At 39.1% G+C, this 22,714-nt stretch overlaps 1 protein-coding gene across 8 annotated transcripts in view; it reads right to left on the bottom strand.

The window, feature by feature from the left end:
* The window catches only part of LOC310670124 (contactin-4), a 506,424-nt gene that overhangs the window by 443,796 nt on the left and 39,914 nt on the right, over positions 1 to 22,714 (bottom strand). For 6 of the 8 annotated variants that reach the window (XM_083424800.1, XM_083424806.1, XM_083424811.1 and 3 more), the window contains exon 2: positions 10,242 to 10,282. The exons of the other annotated variants lie outside the window; for them this stretch is intronic. The gene's annotated coding sequence lies outside the window, so the exon portion shown is untranslated. The remainder of the gene's footprint in view (positions 1 to 10,241; positions 10,283 to 22,714) is intronic. 8 annotated transcript variants of the gene reach the window in all.

Here is a 22,714-nt window from a genome sequence, read left to right as displayed (position 1 = left end):
AGTGTAAGTAATATGCAACCCTTTTATGATATTCCTGATGTTGCCTTTCACATTTTAAGCATGAACAGCAAGATCTCTTGCCCTCCATACTTTATGATGACACATACATGGTGACAGTTGTCTACCTTCTGAGGCATTTGTTTTTAATGCAGCAAATATGGGTTGAAATTGTCAATATCTTTGGCATCTACAAATCCACCTTGGACATTTTAATCAATACAAATCTTCTTTGTGGATACTGTCTTTTTTCACTGCAAGGCTGATGGAATGATGCTGTTAATTTTTATTTTTATTTTACTCAGCCATGCATTATTTTGCTGTGATATTTTAAGCACTATGTATTGCTTTATTGCATAGTATCTCTATTGTTTCGCTTTGTTCTTTTATTAATTTACAGTGGTACCTCGGGTTAAGAACTTAATTCGTTCTGGAGGTCGGTTTTTAACCTGAAACTGTTCTTAACCTGAAACACCACTTTAGCTAATGGGGCCTCCCGCTGGTGCCGCGCTGCTGCTGCGCAATTTCTGTTCTCATCCTGAAGCAAAGTTCTTAACCCAAGGTACTATTTCTGGGTTAGTGGAGTCTGTAACCTGAAGCATCTGTAACCTGAAGCATCTGTAACCCAAGGTACCACTGTATGCCATTCTGGGAGTCCCTTGGACCAAAAATGGAGAGTACTAAATAGAATAATGAAATACAGCTATAGATGTTCCAATGTTCCTGCCCATACTAATATGCTAAAGGAGGTCTAACAGAGTTTTCATCCCAAAATGTCAGTTTTTCATGAGTAGACTTATTTTATGTGAATGTGTCTGGCCTTGGAGTGTCAAACAGTACATTGTAGCAACAGATCCATCTCATTGGGTTTCTACTTGTCTGTTTCACTAATGTTAGAGGAAAAGCAGGTCTCCTCTCAGTCCTTGAACAAGTCTATGACAGAAGTCTCCCAGCTTGAACCCAGAGTCAAAAACTGGGCTATGCCTGCTCAATCAAGTGATTCTGCAGTTGAAAATTTCACATCTTAGAATCTACATCTAAAATTTTGCTTTTGCAAAATACTCTTATCTCAGGGATTTCCAAACTATGGCTCCCAGAACACCAGTGGCCCACAAGCTTCATTCAGGTGGTCCGTAGCAAGTCTGCATAAAAATATTTGCATGTGTTTTTAATTGTAATCTATTTTTATTGCTTGTTTTATTTCTCATTTTGTATTTTATTGTATTAGAATTTATAAAAAATATGACATGAGAAATAGAAGACGCAATAAAAATATAATTAGAAACCATACAACATCTAGCACAGTGCATTAGCATTGTTTCAACAGGCCGAAAAACAATTCAGTGGTCCACCAGAATCATCAAGTGGTCTGTGGGAGGAGGTTGTGAACCACTGTTCTACCCTCAGGAAAGACAAATTCTCCACTATAGTGGTACCTCAGGTTAAGTACTTAAGTCGTTCCGGAGGTCTGTACTTAATCTGTTCTTAACCTGAAGCACCACTTTAGCTAATGGGGCCTCCTGCTGCCGCTGCGCCGCCAGAGCACGATTTCTGTTCTCATCCTGAAGCAAAGTTCTTAACCTGAGGTAATATTTCTGGGTTAGCGGAGTCTGTAACCTGAAGCGTATGTAAACTGAGCTACCACTGTACTTACATCACATGGGGAAACAGAACAAACCAGAAGTCTGCCAGTACTGGAAATATCTGAGGATCTGTAACTAATCAGCCAAACACCAAAAATGAACCGCTTTCTGTCATGAAAAATAATGTAATAGGTACACTAGATAAGTATTATTGAGGGAAGAAATCCATATTAGTAAAATACCCCTTTCCCTGAAATGCTTTTCAGACCCAGTATCTCTCCACCCTTTTCCTTCTAGCACCCCAACATTTCATTTTTCACAATAGTGAACTTCTTTACAAACCAGGTCATCAAAAGCACTTTCCATGACAGCAGCAGCTCTTAACTAAAAACTCCTTACCTTCTTTTATTTAATAAAAATCAGTTTAGCCCAGAGCTCTTTATGTTTAAACTCTAGCCACTTTTGAACACATTAGAACTCTAGCTCCTTACTTTTGAGCAGTTTAAAAAGGGTACTTCTGTTTGACTTGCTTTACATTTGATTGTAATAATAACAAGAAGGGACAGCCTTAAAAACATCACTCACGAGTGCAATGGAAGTGCTTGGCTGCCCTTACATGTAAGCAATTTGTGACTGAATCTCTTTGGTGTCAGGACAATGCATACTTGTTTTTCCACTTAGCAGATTTTCTCCACAACTGAAAATGTCAACTTGTTCAACAATTCTCAACAATGTTCACTTTCTCAACAATGCAATTCAGACTAATAGTTACAACATGAACATATTTGTTGAAGAAACTTCACTCATTTCCCCCTCCTTGCAATGTTGGAACACTTAGATCAAGCATTTCTCTTTGCTTACATGTACACAACATTCTAGAATTAAAAAGTATGAAGAACAATAAAAAAAAAATCATAAAAAGGACCTGCAGAATCAGGCCATTGATCTAGCCCAGCATCCTGTCCTTACAGCGGCCAACCAAATGCCTTTGGGAAACCTACAAGCAGGTTTTGAGCACAAGAGGACAATCTTCTCCCATTGTTTCCAACAACTGGTATTCAGAAGCATTGCTGCCTTCAGGTGTGTCTAATGCTCTTTTAAAGCCATCTAGGTAGGTGGCCATCATGCCTGGGAGTCAGTTCCACATAACTATGTGCTGCATAAAGAAGCACTTTCTTTTATCTGTCCTGAATCTTCAAATATTCTTCTTCTTCTTCTTCTTCTTCTTCTTCTTCTTCTTCTTCTTCTTCATCCTTTCATTGTGAACTTTACTTAATATACATTTTTTGTCTGATATATGCAAAGCAATTTCCTCTTATATAATGCATTTTCATATTTTATTTCTATCTGTATACAAATTTTTAATCTACAGTTTAGTATATGCACATTCTTTGGCTGTAGAACTACACTGCAAAATTCAGAGAAGTGTGGCTTTCACATGACATCTGTGGTTCAATTCATGAATTGTTTCAGAAAGTATGAATCTAGGATGCAGACTGAATTGAATTTCCCCCTCATCCCTACTTTTCTCTTATTTTTAAGAAGTTATTTCTCCATTAGATATCCCAGAATGCCGCCCGTCAATCATTACAATCTACTTACTTGTAGCTACAGCAGCTACAAGACTCCTCAATCTGGAAGGAGCCATCTTCATTGTAGGAAAATGGTTAACCAGGAAGAGAAAATCAGGTCCTCAGATTGGGTAGAATAACCACCTTCCCAATTTAAATGCTGAAAAGACTGTGAATACTCATTGGGTTTTCAGAAAAACAATCCCCTGCAATTTCCTCCATTTTTTGATGCACTGAAATGGGCAAGACAACATAGGGAACACAAACTGTAGGTGAAAGGGAAGCAATTGACAGAACAACACAAACCGTTCCAAGAAGAAACATTATTAAACTGGTGTATTTTGGCCACTTCTCAATGGATGTGCCAGAAAACTGGCCAACTCACAGCGCTCTACATGGAGACAATTTTATACCACCACCATCACACTTAGTAAATGTTTCAATAAAGACATATTTAACACATGTCCCATTCAAATATGCTATATACAAAGCACACAGTACAATAGCTGGATATTTCACGCGATGTCTATCATCATGTGTTATTTTCATTTCAGCAGAAATTACATTGATAATACAAAATCCCTAAACCCACAATTGAAGTGGACAGATTGGAAGCCTTTTTTAAAAAAAAATAATAATAGCCATTTGTGCAATACAGATTAAAAACTCATCACCATTATCAATTGCTGGTGACAGCAGTTTGTGGCAATGTTTATTTGCAGTCCATATTTAACTGAATTAGTTCTTAGCTTTCCTAGAAAGCCATAATGATCTCTATTCAGCATCCTGAGCTAAGTGCAGAAAAGTGGATTTGCTTAATGCAGATTTATTTTTCTCCTTTCTAAACATGCAACGACACTTGCTGACTTAATAGGCACTTGGTTTGGTTTTTGGAGCATTATGTGCTTGAGCAACAAGAATCAATAAACAGAATTCAAGAGCAAGTCATAGATGGCAAAATCGTCTGGACATCCTTCTCCAGTTACATCATCTCTTGATGTAGCATACAAGCTTAAATCCTGAAGGTTCCAGGATGCAGCATACAACAAACTATAAAGAAGCAATTTACTATTTGCTGAAAATATAATAATGCTGGTTAGCTCACTGAGATCAGATGGTGACTTCAGTAGTGCTGCCCTGATGAGAACTAACACATACAAAAACTCCCACCTTACATTATATATCTAGCAACAAAGCACAGCAGCATCCAGCTTAGCCAAGCCTAATAAGTGACTACTTATCAATCATTTCAACACCATAGTTCAGTGTACAATGTGCTTTACATCTCTTTTATTCTCTCATCCCCAAATTGCAGCCCTATGAAACAGATTAGGGCATCTAATGTGATCCCTGGATAAGCAGAGATTTTATCATGGCCAAACATCACACTGAATCCATGGGAAACACAATACTTGGTTGTGTGATTCATTGAGACATACATGTGACAAAGCAGTCTATAGCAGAAACATTAAGATGACTTCTGTTGGGTGCTTGTGCTCTCTGTTTAACCTGAGGGTATGTCTACACAATTTCTAAAAACTCAAGCATTTTCTCTTTCTCCCAGAGAGCTTACACTTTTTTAATACAGAAATCTAGTTATATGGGAGAAAATTAGCTGTATTTGATGTCTGACACTACTTCAGAATACTAATCCAAATAAGTATTGCATTAAAATAGAGAGTACTTGAGTAGAATTTAAATTGTTAAGACACAGGGAATGCCTATACAGTAACTATGTTATTTCATTAAACCAAATCACTGCAATGATACCACAAAGAATGAAGCAAAAGACAAGCCTATCACTGGAAGTAGTAACTTCTATGGTATTAATGAAAGCCATTATTTGATGGTGGAGAGGCAGGGTGTCAGGAACCATGGGTAACTTCTGTTCTGTGTTGTCCATGTTCCTTTGTAATATCCTGCGTACAAATATCCTCAAACATTAAAATCTGCAAATGAGGCCTTATGTGGGGAAACTTTTTTGTGGGACATCTATTGCATGGAGCAAAACTTTGTGTCAGTTGTGGTTCCAATCTAGCCAGAGGTCCTCCTTGGGTCACCACATAATGTAATTCTAAATAATGGATAAGAACATTTACCTTTAGGCTGGAAGGTTACCTCTAGTTCTCTCTCTCAGTAGTTCATTTGCTCTTGTTCTTTTAAAAAATCTACATGATTTTATTCTCTCATTTTTTGTGATTTAATTTATGATTGTACAGTTTTAACTTGAAGCCTGGTATAAACAACACCTGAAGCTTAACTTCCACATGTCTTCCTACTGTGAACTGCCAGATGTCCTAATGTGGTTGCAGCCTGCCCATTGGTCTGCAGGGGAAAATACAAATTTTCTACTTTGGATACTGGCTTGGCTCACACATCACATTAAACCATTGTTTCTTCCCTCACTCCTGTTGCTGCCATGCCTCAGATCAAGAAGCATAGCCTGAATTGTTATCTCGCCTAACCTAGGCTCATGGCTTGTTTTCTTACAAATGAGCTATGAGCATTAAGCAAAGAAAAAAAAACAACCTCGGTTATCTATCACCCATGATTTGTTTGGAGGAAACAAATCAAGTATCTTGGATCAGACAATACAGTGAACCAAAGTCTGGCTTGTTTTGTCTGAAGTATGGTAGGGGAGCAGCATTGTGTGAAATTTTGTTTCAAACTATGGTTTAATATAGCATCTGAATAAGGCCATTATAGGAAATGCTGGACAGCAGGTCAGTGTCACTGGTTTGCATATTACCTGCATCAGCTCCCCAAACAACACCAAAACACTAATGAAGACAGCATATTCAGTAACCACAGCATTTTGGTTATCAGCTGAAGGGGGGGGGGGTTAGAATGGTGATGTAATCCAGGCTGGCTTTGTGAACAGGAGCCCTTCACACTGCCACATTTTGTGCAAGCCAAATTTTGCAATTAGCCAAATTCTGAGTTTATATTAATCAGTTGCTAGGAAGAAAACAGCAGGAAAGTGCTGTCACCTTCATGCCCTGCTTGCAGCCTTTCTGTGGGAAGAAGTATGATAAACCATATATTGTGGTCTGATCCGACGTGTCTTTTAAGTTCTTAAGGCCTAGTGCTATACAGAATGCAGAATACATAGTGCCAAGCTCACCACAATTACCAAAAGTATCAACTAATGACCCACAGCCATAAGAAGGGCATGTAAAGAAGCACTGGAGAAGTTTTATTCTGGTGAATTTTGAATGTGGAAATGTCCTTACAAATCAAGCACAGCTGACCATAGAAAGGTCAAGGTGGTTTAAAAGGAATTATGTGGCAAAGAAACTGGAAAGTAAAGAAGGAGAACTGAGCAACAAAAATGGAAATATTGTTAATACAAGGGATTAAAAAGTCCAGCAGACACCGCGTATACCATGGACCAAAGAATGGAAACAAATAAAGCTATGCTGAAGAAGAAACTCCTAAGTTCTCCAGGAGAACCCATAACACTAATCATTCATTAGGGATTAGATCAGAGTAGTTAGTGGATCAAATTTTATTTTAGGAAAGCATCCAGCTGACCCACCAAACATAAAGGAAATTACTTGCGCAAGGACACAAATTACACTTTTACATTCCAAGGGTCACACACAATATAAAGTGAAACAGGGAAAGCCAATGATAGTAAAGACTTGTACTAAGTAAGGGGGTCAGGAATGGGGTTTGGGTTTTTTAAGAATTTATCATACTTCAGCAGAACGTTCTTTGCATATTACAAAGTCAGCATAAAATGTCACATTTGCATTAAGGAATTATAGTAGGATTCATGTATGCTTGATGTAAGAATATAAATATTCAGCAGCTGCAAAATGATTGCAGAGAAGACTAAATGCTCACTTGTAAACCACAGTGCTACTCGTATATCATGAAATATGGAAAAATACTGTAGGCAAAAAAACGCCATGTAAAACAAATTGGGTTTGGACCATATTTGATTTGCAAATGAAATTGAAGAAGACAACACTAAACTATCTAAGAGAATCAGTAAACAGCAGGTTCACATACAGGGCACTTGTTCAGATATCCGTGGGTATAAGACCCTCTCCTCTTACCTTTTACTGGTATTCACTTGGAAGTAGAAAAGATTTACATGGAGAAATACAGATATTACTGAAACAGGTAATCATTTCAGGAAGTAACTTTCCTTAAAAGTTGCAAGCCTTCATCAAATTCTTTTTGAAAAGTCTAAGCACACAGTGTTGACTGAATCATCTTTATCTATATGCTCATTGACATTCAAAGAACTCTATTTTGCTTATTCTTGCAGACGCCATGCTGTTTTCTTCTTCAGCCAGACTTGTTCTTCTGTACGCTTGGTGATTCTATATTTAATGATGATTTCTACAAACTCTCCCGGAACAACCAACCTGGATCACCTTTAAAACATTAACTAATACCTAGTTCTGAAATCTGCTTTCCCCCCCTCCAAATTGCTTTTCTTTTTGTGTCATGTAGATTATAAGCCTATGAGCAAGGACTGTCTTATTACTGATATTTATAAGCCAATCTGGGGACCTCTTTCATTTGAAAAGCAGGGTGAATATTAGATAGACAGACAGACAGACAGATAAGTGTTACAATATGAGCTGTGAAAATTTCCCAGTTCAAATTTTACATCTGTGCTATGAACGTGCTAGATGACATTCAGCCACCCACAGTAGTATGGGGATAATAATACTGATCTAACTTGTAGGTCAACTGAAAGGATTACTGTATGGTGCCAGTATGGTGTAGTGGTTAAGAGCGGTAGTCACGTAATCTGGGGAACCGGGTTTGCGTCCCCGCTCCTCCACATGCAGCTGCTGGGTGACCTTGGGCCAGTCACACTTCTCTGAAGTCTCTCAGCCCCACTCACCTCACAGAGTGTTTGTTGTGGGGGAGGAAGGGAAAGGAGAATGTTAGCCGCTTTGAGACTCCTTAAAGGGAGTGAAAGGCGGGATATCAAATCCAAACTCTTCTTCTTCTTCTTCTTCTACTGAGATAATGCATATGAAGAGTTCTCAGTGTGCCAAAACACTGCATCCAGCATTAACTACAGAATTCCCAGCACTGCACTTCTTAGAAGAGAATCTAAAAATCCTGCATTAAATATAAAAATCCTTTCTTCATATTTGGAAACTGAAAACTGTCTAAACAATGCACAACAGAAGAAGGAAATAGAAAGAAGTGGGAAAATGTTTTGGAAAAGACATCTTGAGTTGAAACTGAATCGTCCAGTTCAGAAAATAAATGTCTTCAATTCTCTTATTATTTCAAACAATAAAATAAGGTCAATTAGCATTCTCAACAACATGCTAGCAACCCAAGAGAAACATATGAATAATTCAAATCTGGAAAAAGGAGAACAATTGACAAAATAAATATTTTAATGATCTGCTCGTCTGCAACCACTCAGTAGAGACAGAGTAATAAAATCTGAGAGTAAAAGAACAGCACTGGGGAAATGATTCAGTAGATTATTAATTGATTTCAAAATTTCAAAATCCCCTACATATTAGCTTTCAAAAGATGATTGTGAAGACTTTGTAGACTGCGCAGAATACAGAAGTAGCCTGGCACGTAGCTGCAGACAAGAGCTCCTTCAAAAAGAGTTGGTGCAATAAAAACTACTTTCAAGGATTTATCATACTTATTCTTAAAAAGTTTTGGGTTTTTTGTGTGAACAAAAATAAAGCTGTAGCAGCCGTGGTTTCAACACTTTAGTTTGTCCCATATAGAACTTCAAGCTCAGCAATTCTGTGTGTCTTTATAAACTACTGTAGCACATAAACTGCTCATTAGATTTTTATACAGAGTCTATAACTTCCTTTATTCAACATCCTTTGTGAACATCACATCAGCTGCACAACAACAGGAAATACAATTCACTCATGCATCTCTCCCTCACATATAAATAATCTGAAAATCTGCAAAGAGCAGGATTTGAACAGATACTAGTGCATGAAGATGGCATATATAGTAGTTGCACAAGGGTGGGTTCTGCATCTTCCACCCAACTTCACTCTTCAGCAGCAATCCCACACCTTTCTCAAGTGTCACCTGTCTCTCAGGGGACATAGGGACTACATTAGGGAATGAGCAAGGTAGTTATGATTCAACCATCTTAGTGTAACTCGAAGGTAAAATTATCTTCATTGAGAAATCATGGAACTGATTTCACAATAACACAATAACAGTTTATACAAGCAAGGAACACAGGAAGCTGCCTTATACTGATTCAGACTGTTGACCCATCTTCTTCATTATCATCTACACTGATTGGCAGGGGCTCTACTAGATCTACCTGGAAATCCCAGGGACTGAACTTTGGACATTCTGCATGTAAAGCAAGTGTTCTATCACTTAGTAGAGGACCCACACTTACACCAATTAGGACCAAGAATGTAATGCGAGCTGTACCAATACTGCAATGGCATAACCTCCTTCAATAGACTATGATTGATATAAGGAAACTCGTCTTTTAGCAAAGAATTGGCCTTCAAACAATAGGACCAATATATTTCCTCTTATTTTTAGGTATTTTACTGTTTGTAAATGTATTGTTGAGTGGGAAAAAAGAATGTGCTCTACATACTGAACTACTTCAAAACAACTTTCTGGATTGGATCATGCCTATTCTGCAGTCACAGTATTTCAAAACTGTGCTTTCCCCCAAAACGTACAGATTTCATAAAATTTAACAAAAAAATATGAATTTAGCTTGAAAGTATATCTAAGGAATTATTCTCTCAGATTGCTCCACACTCCCAATGCTATCAACCTAAGGTGCCAAGTAGGGTCTATGTGAATCTGTCCAGAACTTCTGATTCACTCAGTGACTGCCAACCTCTAATTCAACTCAGTTCAAATTCTGAATCTGATCAAGGCTGAACAAATGATAGGTTAAAGTGTTGTTTTTTTCAGAACTTATCGTGTGAACAGCCCCCCTTCCCTGATCTTGCCTCAGATGAAAATAAACAGACCCATCTGTCATCACAAGTTGCCATTTTTCAGAAGAAGCTTGGGACAAAATATTAAGAGACAAATCATTATGATGCGACAGAATAAGCAACAACACTAAGATTCAAACTCTACTTACTTCAAGGCATGATACAGAGTCCTGATTCAGTTCACCATCACCTGTAAGAACACATATGTAATGTTACCATGTGTATTGATTAAAATAAGTTATTTTACTAATTAGATTCAGCCTTCAATTTTAAAAACAGTGAATATAAGCAGACTGATCCATTTCCCTGAAAATTGTTTGGAGGTGCTATTATGAATCAATACAAATTATAAAATTGAGGAAGAGTAATGTTTCTGTTGCTTAGAAACATTACGCTATTCTTACAAGAATTAGCTTTCCTCCGAATATTCCTCCTGTACACAAAAGGGATCTGAATATTTATCTACATGCACAAGGCTAATTTAGCATAGCAAAATCATGAATTAAAAACAAAAAATGCCAAACCGAGCACTCCCCTGGATTATTCCACTCTATGAATCACTGCTTCCTTCCTTCTACTTGAGTTACCTCTTTATTCTCTCTTGAGCAGCTCTTGACAGCTATGCGCTACTCTCAGGCCTCCTGTGTGCACAGCTCTCAATGCTCCGAGTTCAGCTATTCCACCTGTAGCTATTTGAACCTCATCATTCGGCAGCCTGGACTCAACACCCAGCTGTCCAAAACTGACTTCGGGCAGAACAAGCTCTTTTCAGCCTGCCAAGCCCCTCTGGAACCTTCCGCTTCTCTTGTTTGCCCAGATGCTCTCAGCGTGCCAAAGTCAGCAGTCTCAAAGCTGGAACTAACAGTCTCCAGCTGCACAAAGAATCTCAGCATGTGTTTCCCTTAAAATGGCCGGGGTGAAAATGACTGGGTCCAAATTCTGGATTTAAAAGCCAAAGGTGATTGTCAGGAGAGCCTTTATGCTGGATTTTGGTGCCTTTCATGGAAACTGGGATGGAATTACTACAAAAAAGAAGTTGCTGCTTAGGATGTAGTGAATATGAAAAGTGGGTGGTCATGAAGTTGGTACCACAGGAATCAGTGTGATTTTAATCAAAACTGGAGAACTAAGTTGAAATAAATTAAAAAATTAAAAAATTGTCCAGTAGCACCTTAGAGACCAATTAAGTTTGTTCTGCATGCACACGTCTTCAGATACACACGAAAGCTTATACCCAGAACAAACTTAGTTGGTCTCTAAGGTGCTACTGGACAATTTTTTCATTATTATTATTTATTTCGACTGTGTCAGACCAACACGGCTACCTACCTGAATGGAGAACTAAGGTTTTATTTTACTTTTTAAAGAAGATATACACTGCTTTTAACCATGTCCATTTTCTTTTTTACTTTAAAATCATGCTGCTACCTCGGAAAATGTTAAAATATGAAGCACTTAAGAATATTTGGATTCTACTAAACTTCTCATTCTAGGATATAGCCAAATAGATCCTAGTTCAGTGTTTAGCAGCAATGATGGGTTGTAATTGTTATTCCAGCAAATGGTTTTTGCTGTATGTTTATAATACATAAAGTTCATCAGACACACAACATGGAGACTACAAACACAACTCATAAAACTACAGTACAAATCAGCATCTAATCAACTACCTGAAGCATCAACTTAAAAAACAGATCAAAGTATTTAAGCTGTTGCCTCCATCAAGTGGCCAGAAAGAAGATTTAGAATGACTCCCTTGACAGATCATGTAGCTGCATGAAACAGAAAGACTGTTCCATAAAGTGTTCCTACATTGTATTATTCCATTTCAATAAATGTATTGTGATCCTTTTTGTCCATTTCCTAATATTATGAAGTTACAGTAGTGGATCCAGGAGTAGAACAAACAGCTTGAGGGAACTATGGGGGGGGGGCAGGCACATCATCACACAAGGTCATAAAATCTGGAGACAAAATCTAAAATTCCAAAAAGGAGATTTTTTTATATTCACAAACACTTCTAGTTAACCATTTCTGTGCAATTAAATCACTGGAAAACCAGTAGAGTATAGTGGTTAGTGAAACTAGGACTGATGACACCAAGGTTCGCATCTCATGTCAGTCATGTCAGCCAGTCACTATTTCTCAAGCTAACCTATTTCTTAAGTGCTTTTATATAATTAATTATGTAATTCAACTCCATTTATTTTAATGAAAGGGAAACATAATGATAAGGGAGGCGGGAATTAATCAATTAGGTACCATTTGTGGAATGATAACAACAATCACATTCACTGGATTGATTACTTCTCTGGACTTAAGCAAATATTAGCAATTTCCACCCCTGTTTCTGGAGGAATTCTCTGACATCCCAAGACAAAGAAGAACAGTCAATCTGCCTCTCTCCATATGCGAAGAGAAGAACACCTAAACCATACAGAGCAGGAAACTGCAACATCATTTTCAAGCTCCTTCAGTTCCCACTTGAATGCATATACTGTTCTGCTCCTTCGCACTTGCCTCTCATTTTCTAGAGTTCTTCTTCATCCCTCGCCCCACATTTCCATGGACTTGCACCAGCACCTGCAGGCGAACAATTAGCTTGATCCAGTGCTTTTTTGGGTAAGAAATGGGGTGTCAGTAATTACATCTAGATAAAAGTGTCACGGCACACAATGGCTGCCAACTGTGGAGCGGGGAGTGATGGAATTCTGTCAGAAATAAAGCACTGTCTAGAGATCACTGGCCTCTTTCCCCAATCCCCTGCTTAAGATAAAAGATATAAATATAGGTTTTATACCAACTGCTCCTAAGCTCCCCACTGGGCTGCTGTTTTCTGAAGAATGCAGATGTTGCCAAGAAGTATGACAAAACCCGGATTGTACTCTGGCAGCGGAAATCATTGTGTTCACTGTGCTTTCTTCCTAGCTATTGAGAATGGATTGTTGGGTGTACCAGAATCAGCACACAGGAACACAGAATGCTAGCTTATACCAAGTCAGAGCATTGGACCATCTGACCTGGTACTGTCTACAATGACTGACAGTGGCTTTTCCACAATTTCCACGATTTCAGGCAGGGGCCAATCTCAGCCCCATCTGGAGATGCCAGGGTTTGAACCTTGGAATCTTCATCATGCAAAACAGATGCTTTCCCACTTAAATACAGCTCTTCACAGTCTAGGTATGAGTGGATACAGGGGAGAGAGCTTGCCTAAAAGCAAAGGGTAATGTGGTTTTGGTTGGCTGGTTGGTTGGTGGAGCAGGGACAATATTTTTATGAAGAGCTGCTAGGCAGGAGTTGTGAAAAAACAATACTGGATTATTTCTTCGTATGAAGGAGAACATGTTCTCTAGTTACATACTGTCTACTTAAAAGGGAGGTGGGTCCTTTCCATTTCTAAAAGTAGGTTTCCATTTCTAAAAGCAGGGTGTCATCACTGAGGGGAGTGTGTGACAAAATGAGTTTTTTTAAAATAAAAAATGGGTTCACGAAACTTTTTAGGAGTGACGTGGTGGCTTAGGTGCCTGCAGGTTTCGCGCTGCCTGAAAAGTCAGCATGGGACTTGCGTCTGCATACTGCCTCTCCCTCAGCCGTCCTAAAGCTGAGGGGGGAGGCGTAGGAAAGGCTCTCCCTGCCCCCATGGGCAGCTCACCCCGCCCCCACAGGCTGATCTCCCCACCCCCACGGGCGCAGATTGCCCCACCCCCATGGGCGGCTCGCCCTGCTCTTGGCTACAGGACACACACCGCACCAGGCACCCGATTGGCTAGCTACGCCGCTGGGTGAAGGGGAGAGGCTTGTAGTAGCCACAGACGCTGATAGAGAAGGAACAAGGGCTGTGCCTCCTGCTCTACAATACAGTCCTGATTTGGTTCCTTCCCCTCCCTCGCTCTCAGCGCAGGAATGAAGGGTTGAGAAAAGGCTAGAACAATTAATAAAAGCCGAGACACAGCAAAAAAAATGCAAGGAGGGAGGTATAAATAAGGGATGAAGAGGGACTTTAGCTTCTGCAACTGACTTGCTTATCTGATGCATGTGTCATGTGCTGACTCCTTGGCTACTGAGCAATAAAGTTAATTACTGAGAAGCAGTGTGTCTGTTTCTGCTTACAGCATGGGACAACAGACAGAAGGGCTTTTCTGCCAGCCTGACAGCACATCACCTGTGCACGACATTTGGCCCAGCTGACACACCTACCCCATACCTAATGCAATATGTGATGTGGAGCAAGTAAAGATGTAGTAGCAAAGGAACATGTTATTTACAAGCAGATTTTTTTTTTTCTGGAAACAAATGGCATGAGCTATATTTTGTTATATCTCTGGAAATCCATTTAGCTTGTGTGAAAGCTCAACTATAAGAAGGAAATTAACAGAGAAACATTGAAGAAATGAATAAACTGCCACGAGAATGCAACCCAATGTGAATAGCAAAAAATAAGCAGCTATATAGTAGTACCTCAGGTTAAGTATTTAATTCGTTCCGGAGGTCTGTACTTAACCTGAAACTGTTCTTAACCTGAAGCACCACTTTAGCTAATGGGGCCTCCCGCTGTTGCTGCGCCGCTGTAGCCCGATTTCTGTTCTCATCCTGAAGCAAAGTTCTTAACCTGAAGCACTATTTCTGGGTTAGTGGAGTCTGTAACCTGAAGCGTATATAACCTGAGGTACCACTGTATAGAACTACCAAAGTATGTTTAGAAGCTATTCTCTTCCCAGCAAAAAATAGAAAGAAAAGAATATCCTTATTCCTTGCCTTTAATTGAACCTTGAAGTAAAGCTCCTACTGGATTCATTAGTCTACTCACTTACTTCCTAGCTTATTTAACAATTTTGCTAGCTATAATTTTGGAGGTAGAATTATGTGTTACTGTTTCAGAATGGAAGGGTTACAGCTCCATCATAACAAGTATGTACTACGCACATATAATTAGACTAACCTGGAGTCCAATTTTGACATGTCTTAGCCAGCACTTGTGAGTCATGTTCATAAACTCCAAGAGAGAGCAGCAGACTGGTTTCTGCAGTATTAGTGCCACTTCTTTTATTCTCTGCGCTGTTGTAGCTTTCATTCAGATTAGCTGGAGGGAAGAGTTTTCTTCCAGCTCAAGCATTATGGCTTGATCTGAAGTGTGTGGAATTGAGGCCTCTCAGAATGGGAATAACACCGAGGCTTCGAGAGACAGAGACTGAGCTCTACCCAAATCTGTACATAACGAGGGCTCAAGAAGGCAAATATTTGAGATTTTGTGTAATAGCTATGTAGACTTTGATATAAACTCTAGAGGTTCATACTACTGGAGGCAATTCATTTGAACACATATGTTCATATGAACCAATGTGATGAGGACTGATTGTTGTCAAGCAGTTTATAAAGCAAGCTAAAGACAAAGTTAGGGTTGCCATATTTCAAAAAATAAAAACCAAGACACCACCAAAATTTAAGGAAAACCTGGACATTGGGGAACTTTAAGCTTTCAAAGTTGTCAATTTTCAATTAACTTGCCTAAGATCCAGGACAAAGCCACACCTTTTGGAAATCCCCCCAGACGTCAATTCCACCTTTGAAATCCAGACGTATGGCAGCCCAAGGCAATGCTGTCTTGATGATCAACAAAAGGATCTACCCAAAGTATCACATGCAGGCTGCAATCTGGAACTGGGGTCCAAGGCTTTGTGAATGCCCAGTGGGTTTTCTCCCTTTCCCCCTTTGCACAGACAACCACAAAGAACTCTTAGCAGTGGAGGGTAATCTGCAGAACAGCAACCTTCGTTTCCTAAGCCCTGCCAGCACTGGCTAAGGCAGAAGGTGGAAACAACCATCCCCCCCCCTTCCCCCTTCCCATTGCATCCAATGGGAATGAATTAATTGTGCCAGCTCTCAAGCGGCAGTAGTTTCCCACAAGGGAGCTGAGAATTCCATGGGTCCCTGGCCACCCAGACATCTCCCCGGAATGCTCCAGTTTTGGCCCCATTACTGGTGAAGCACTACTGGAAGGCACCATGTCAAATTCAGGGAGGACCTCCAACAACAGACCTTCTGCTCAAGAACCCAAATACTGGAACCTCCAGTCATGCTACAAACTATTTTTGAACAAGCCTGCAGGTTCAAAAGTATTTTGCAAAGCAGGCATCCAGGAAGAAGGGCCACTGCTAGTCTAACACCAAAACCTGAAAACATTATTGGGCACGTAATATAGTTGTGCAGTTCACTGAATATCCATAGTTTCTAAGACCTATTAGGCACTTCCATCATCCCAGATCTGAGTGGGATTCACTAAAAGATGTTATGTGTACAAAATAAAGCTAAAATCACAAAAAAATAGGTTTTCAAGCATTCATAGCTTTGAAAACTCTATTCCCATTGCTCACTTATTCACTATTTCTAGTTTTTTACCCTTTCATCACATTAATTTGAGAAGTTCCATGACATATGGTGTTCATTGCTAATAGCACTAATAAAAATGTGTGTTGTGATTTTATTAGTGAACTTTGTCCGCTTTGATTTTGTTACTTTAGTAATATTTGTCTGTGCCTGCAGATGTGTGTTTGAACAATAATAAATATACAAACCATGAGACTTTTCAAAACCGAAAAAAAAAGCCTGAATTGAAGCTTATAGGCTTTTTTCTCTCTTTAGAAGGATCAGCTATAAGGAAAGATGAGGGTTTTTTAATTCCACTGCACTGAAAAATTAATTCACCCATCTTTCTTTGAAGTACAGTCTGTGCCACTGTTGTAGATACACATTTGAGGTGTTTGTTGTTCTTATATCCTTACAGGCCACACAGAAACCATATTTCTACACTTAAAATCTAATGCATTTAAACTATGTTAACACCCAGTACTCAGCAAGTCCAAAGCAATTTCACTTTAAAACAAGTGTATGTCAGCTTCCGTCAACTCAAGTGCTTTCATCTTTCACAAGCAGAGATCACGCTGGGAGTCATAACTATGAAATTACCGTGAAACAAACATAATGCTCTCCTATACAACAGTATATAATGCATTACAGTAAGACTGTGTGAAGCTATAAGCTTCTCAGAAATTTCCGTAGCCATCCTTCTGTAAATGTCAAGAACAGTAGTATGACATTGGATTCAAAGATACGACGAGTGACATTCTTTTAATATGACTCTGCCCATCAGAACTAAGGTTTGCTCTCTCAGCTGTACCCAAAGAAAGGTCCCCATTTCATATGAAATAGCGTGAACATCAATTAGGAAGCACTTCATGGAGGGAGGGGGAAAATGTGGACTCAACTCCATAAATGTATCTTCCAATTGTTCTGTGTATATGTTAGCAATATCAAAAGCCATGGGGAATTCCATCGCTATCCATTTTGACTTGGTACTAGAACTGTCTATCAAACAGAAAATGTTTTTGCATAAAGCAATTTTCGCTAAAGGCATAATAAAATGTGTAGGAGGTTTTCAAGAATCCTGTCTACAAAGAAAAACCTGTTCTATACCAGTAAGTGCACTCAGATCCTGCTTGTGAGCTTCCGACAGGCATCCAGTTGACCAGGATGAGAACTCTAGCACCATAAAAGGCTCAAACATGAAGAGCCACCAGTTTATCCTTAATTATTATTTCTATTATTAATATTTATTAAATTTGTATACTACCCTATAACCATAGATCTCAGGGCAGTTCACAACATAAAATAACAGGTATAAAAAACATAATATACATTATAAAAACAAAAACAACCCAACAATTCCCCCTTCTACAACACATTTCAAAAGGGTATCGGATGTCAATCAGCCAAAGGCGTAGTTAAAGAGGAACATTTTCTCCTGGTACCTAAAGGTGCATAATGAAGGTGCCAGCAGAACCTCTCTGGGGAGAGCATTCCACAAATAGAGAGCCACTACAGAGAAGGCCCGTTCTCATGTTGCCACTCTCAAGACCTGTTATGTAGGAGGAACATAAAGAAGGGCCTCAGAAGATGTTATCAGGGTCCCAGGTAGGTTCACGTGGAGAGAGGCAGTCCTGAGCAATACTTCAAGGTAATTGTATGTATTTGTAATCCATTCAAAATCAGAGTTTCTGATATGAAATTCTATGAAGGGAACAAATGGATGATGATGAAGAAAACCCACATTAAGATAGTGAGCCTGGGCTGGAGTCTCTATCAGAAACCATGGTTTGCTTGAAAGTGGAGGATGTAGATTTCTTTATACAAGAACTAGAATGTGAAGATTACCAATGTAAAGACCACAGTTTGGGAACCCCTGCTATAGAAAACTTAGGATGTATTTGAATCCAGTGAACTAACTGGGCATACTGGAAAATAAGCATCAAGTGGTAATATTTAATATAAAGTATGTTTAATAATATGATTATGTTAGTGATGTTACAATTTCAGGGCTACTAATGGTGAATCCTACTAAAGTGAACTATTTAAAAAGTGTGTGGTTCTATAGTTTCATTCCATTCCACCCCTTTCCACTACCAGAAGATGAAACTGTGATCTTGACAGGCCCGTTCCCTCCCATCCTAAGTCTACATGGGCCAGTAAGAGGAAAGCTGACTCTCTTGTGCAGGGAAACAGTGATTTTGCCCAAAAGGAATGCCATGTTTAACTCATCTTCCAGCTGTACTTGATAAATTATAAAGTACATCACAGCTTTTTGTCATACAATATTTGGATCACAGGCTCTACTCCTATTCATGAATTCATTCATTGTCATTAACACAATAGATTGGTGATGACAGCTAAACTGGAGAGCGAGACACTTTTGAAAACCTGAAACTTAAAATCTATTCTATACACATTTTAGGCATATTCACTTCCTTTCCATACAAACAATGTCTGACATCAGTCGAAACATGTCTGGTAAGTGTAATCTCTCTGATGAAGGAAGGTGTTCCTTAAGCCAACTTTCAAGGTTTAAAGAGGAATAGTTGGGGTGATTTGTTCTGTAATACAAATCAGTATGAACTTGCAGTGTCCAGGTGCTTTTCCTAAATAAATTAATTGGAAGCAAGACTGTTGATTTTAGTACCTTAGCTAAGAATATGAACAGCCGCTATCGTGCATTCATACAACAAAGTGGGTTGTATCCAACTAAGTCCTACTCAAGAGTACACCCATTGAAACTAGTGGATTTAAATTAGTCATCTCAATTAACTTCAATGGTTCTGCCCTAAGTAGGACTAGTATGGGATGAAATCCAGGGCATACAAGGCAGGGCCTCTTCCAATACTTTGGGTGTAGAATATGATGGTATAATCAAAGATACAGAGTGGCACATGTGTACAAATTAGCAAGGTCTGAGGATGGGGAAATTGCAAGCACTATGTACTTACTACCTGTGGTGCTGTAAGTTACTTTTTGTGCTGGTAAAATGAAGTCAATTCACAGAGTTATAGCAGTTCACTACCCACCAAGAAAAAAAAGTAAGATATCTGATCAGGGCACAGTCAACTCGCAACTTGTGCAGTCAGTGTTCGCTATTGCAGATCTAAGTGCTTGGTGGCCAGCCAGGTGCAATCGCATAAGTTAAACACACATGCTTACCAGGCTGTGGGATGGTATCACATAGGCTCTGAGGGGCTTTCACAAGATTTTGGACAGCCCAGATTCTTGAAAGTCTTGTAGAGCCTAATAAGCAAGGTGCAAAGCTTAAAAGCTCTCCATCTTGCAGAAGTGGGAGTGAGACCTGCTCAGGAAACCAGCTTCAGAAAGGTCAGGATGGCTGCATGGGAGGGGGTTGGGTGGGGGAGTTCCAAGCTGGTTCTGACTCCTGTATAGACAATTTCACCTTTGCCCAAACACAACCTCCCGGAAGGTAGCCCCCACACATTGTGAGCCTACTGTACCTTAAAGCCAATACTCTGTTGTAGTTAGTACACAATTCTATGTAACTGAATGAGAGTTTATATGAGTGCTTCTAATTCTGGAATAAACAGTTTGAAAGTATCATTTTTTTTCTGTTGGGGAAATACCTAGCGTTGGGATTAGTTAAATACTGTATAGTAAAACAAGCAAAAGCAATTTGCTCACCACTTCCATAAAAGTGAAAATTGAATCTCAAAACGTTACAAGATGATAACAAACTGAATGTATCCATCATTAGGGAACAGATTTATACACATCAATTGATTCTGGGGTTTGAAAATGAAATTTGTTTGATGTAATTAGTTTTACAAATGAAATGAACACTGACCTTCCTGGCTTTGTATTGACAATATCATCCTTAGATATCCGACCTATTTGCATCAATTGTCAGAAGTAAAGAAAAAAGCATGATTTACAGGCTTATTTAAAAGCCAAGGATATTAGTTGTTCGACCTTATTTTTTCCTTCCTATTTAATGTATACTTTTCATATGCTCTAGAGAGAATCATCTGTGCACTCCAATGTATTAAAAATAAAGATACAGGAAATATATGAAAAAATATGCTGGGAAGCAGCTTTCTTAGGTAAACGCAAGAGGAGTGCACCTGTCAGTGAAAATAAATGATTACTTAAAAATATAGTTCATACTATGACACTCCGGCATATTCATTACCTTTCAGCTTGAAATAAAACACATTGCAATTTGCTTTGCTTTCAGTTGATACACATACTGTGTTTGAACTGCTGATTAAGTGATTCTTTCCTTATTTGCATAGAATAAATCAACTACACCACTTATAACAATGTATAATTAACATGGTATGCCAATCTTAGGTAGTTTTTGTTTTGCTTTTTTAAGTGAGGAGGCAATGCAAGTTTGCTTTCTTTCTTGGTGTCAAGTACATTTATGTTACATCTCTAAATCTTTTCCAGCAGGTTAAGAGTGCTGTTGCACTCATGTCCTGCTTGTTTTACTTATTTATGTGTCCGCTTTGCTTGTTTGACTTTTACTGGCCCTTTATCATACGGTTTCCAGAACAGGTTACAACCTTGGGCTTCTGGGCTTTGGAGCCCAATCTTCCCGGCCACCATCATCAAGTTAGCAGCAAGTAGCAGTTCTGTTTAGCTGTTTGCAGGCTCTGGAAGCTTGTGACTAGGACTTGTAAACAGAGTTTTACTGAGGCAGTTTGAGAGGGAGGTCAGGAGTGCTATCTTACAGTGGACATAGGACCAAGAGACAAGGACGACGGTGAAGGAGCTGCTGTGCCATGTTTGCCTTCCTGTCTGAGGTTGCACAAAACTACACCTTTAGCAAGTGCAAGCTGGTCGCCTCGCTGGACAAGAAGATACAGCAACATGAGGCCCACCTATTCACTCTTCGAGCTATTGGGCAAGATGAAGGATTCATTGACAGAGCAGAGTGGACTGTCCTGAAACAGCAATGCAGGTGGGGTGCCCCTAGGGAGGAGGAAAATCAGCCATTGCAGAAGTCAAACCTCTGGAGTAACACAACACACAGAAACATGTCCATGTGGACTGGTGGTGGGCAAATGTTGTCATCAATAAAACAAAACCTCTGGAGAATCAAAGAGTGCTCACAAATAGTTTCTCATCATCCTGGGGGAAAGTGACAAGTAGGGTACTGCAGGGTTCTTTTCTGGGCCCGTTGCTGTTTGAATCAAACCCGTTGTTGGAAACCAAGTCTTATGAGGAACAGTTGGTAGAGTTGGGTATGCTTAGCCTGGAAAATGGAAGGCTGAGAGGAGATACGATAGCCATCTTCAAGTATATAAAGGGTTGTCATACATGGAAGGTGGAGCAAACTTATTTTCTTCTGCTTCGGAGGGTAGGACCCGAACCAATAAGATTCAAGTGTGCCATTATTGCTCACATGTAGGGGAATAAGAGTTTTGTTCTTAAGTCAAAACCTTTCTACAGAGCAATTCACACTGTTGGAAAGGTAAGCAGAAACATAAAAATAAAACTTGAGCTTTAAATGACTGGACAAATCACACGACTGTCATTGCCCTTGATGACATTCATACAGCATATCCTCCAAAAGCATCTTAATAGGGTAGTCTTTCGGTTATGGTTACTTTGCAGTGTGCATCTGTCCATGCCAGGTGTTAAGGTTATTATCTTACTGCTTCAGATGGCTTCAGATGACTCCAATAGGACTCTCATCTGTAAGTTCTAATTCTGAGTAAAATTTGGAGGAACGTTTTAAAGTGGCATGAATGTGTAACTTGGAAATAAGCATATTTTGATTACTCATTGGTACTCCCAACTCTGGGTAGTTTAAAAAGTATTAAGCTACAAAAGTAAAGAAAGGGCACACTCCTTCAAAATTATATTCATAAGGCCAACTGAGACAATCAGTGCACCCCACTCCCAGACAAATCACTTGGGAGACTGTTCAGTCATATGCATAATTATGTGACATGAAAAGTATTCATGTTTTCTTAATTGCAAGTATTTCAACTATGTTTAAATACATCATTCACTTTACAAGGTACAAATAAGTATGTGCAATTACATGCTAATTAGTTACAATTTAATTACTGTGTAAATACTGGTATGTAAGAAGATAATCAGATGGTTACTTGTGCAGTGTAAATTAATTGATAACAAGAGATTTACAATTGCAAATTAGGGCGATTACACTCTGAGTGCTATGTTAGATGTTAAGTGCAATGCATAGTTAATCACTTATCTATTATTTCACTATATTGTTGTATGATGTGTTGAAATAGCAGTTTAGGTCTTATATCAG

Source organism: Podarcis tiliguerta (assembly GCF_965153285.1).
Source record: "Podarcis tiliguerta genome assembly, chromosome: 2".
Classification (NCBI taxonomy): Eukaryota; Metazoa; Chordata; class Lepidosauria; order Squamata; family Lacertidae; genus Podarcis; species Podarcis tiliguerta.
The sequence above is the reverse complement of the archived record's forward strand: the minus strand, read 5'-3'. Positions and strand labels throughout refer to the sequence as shown.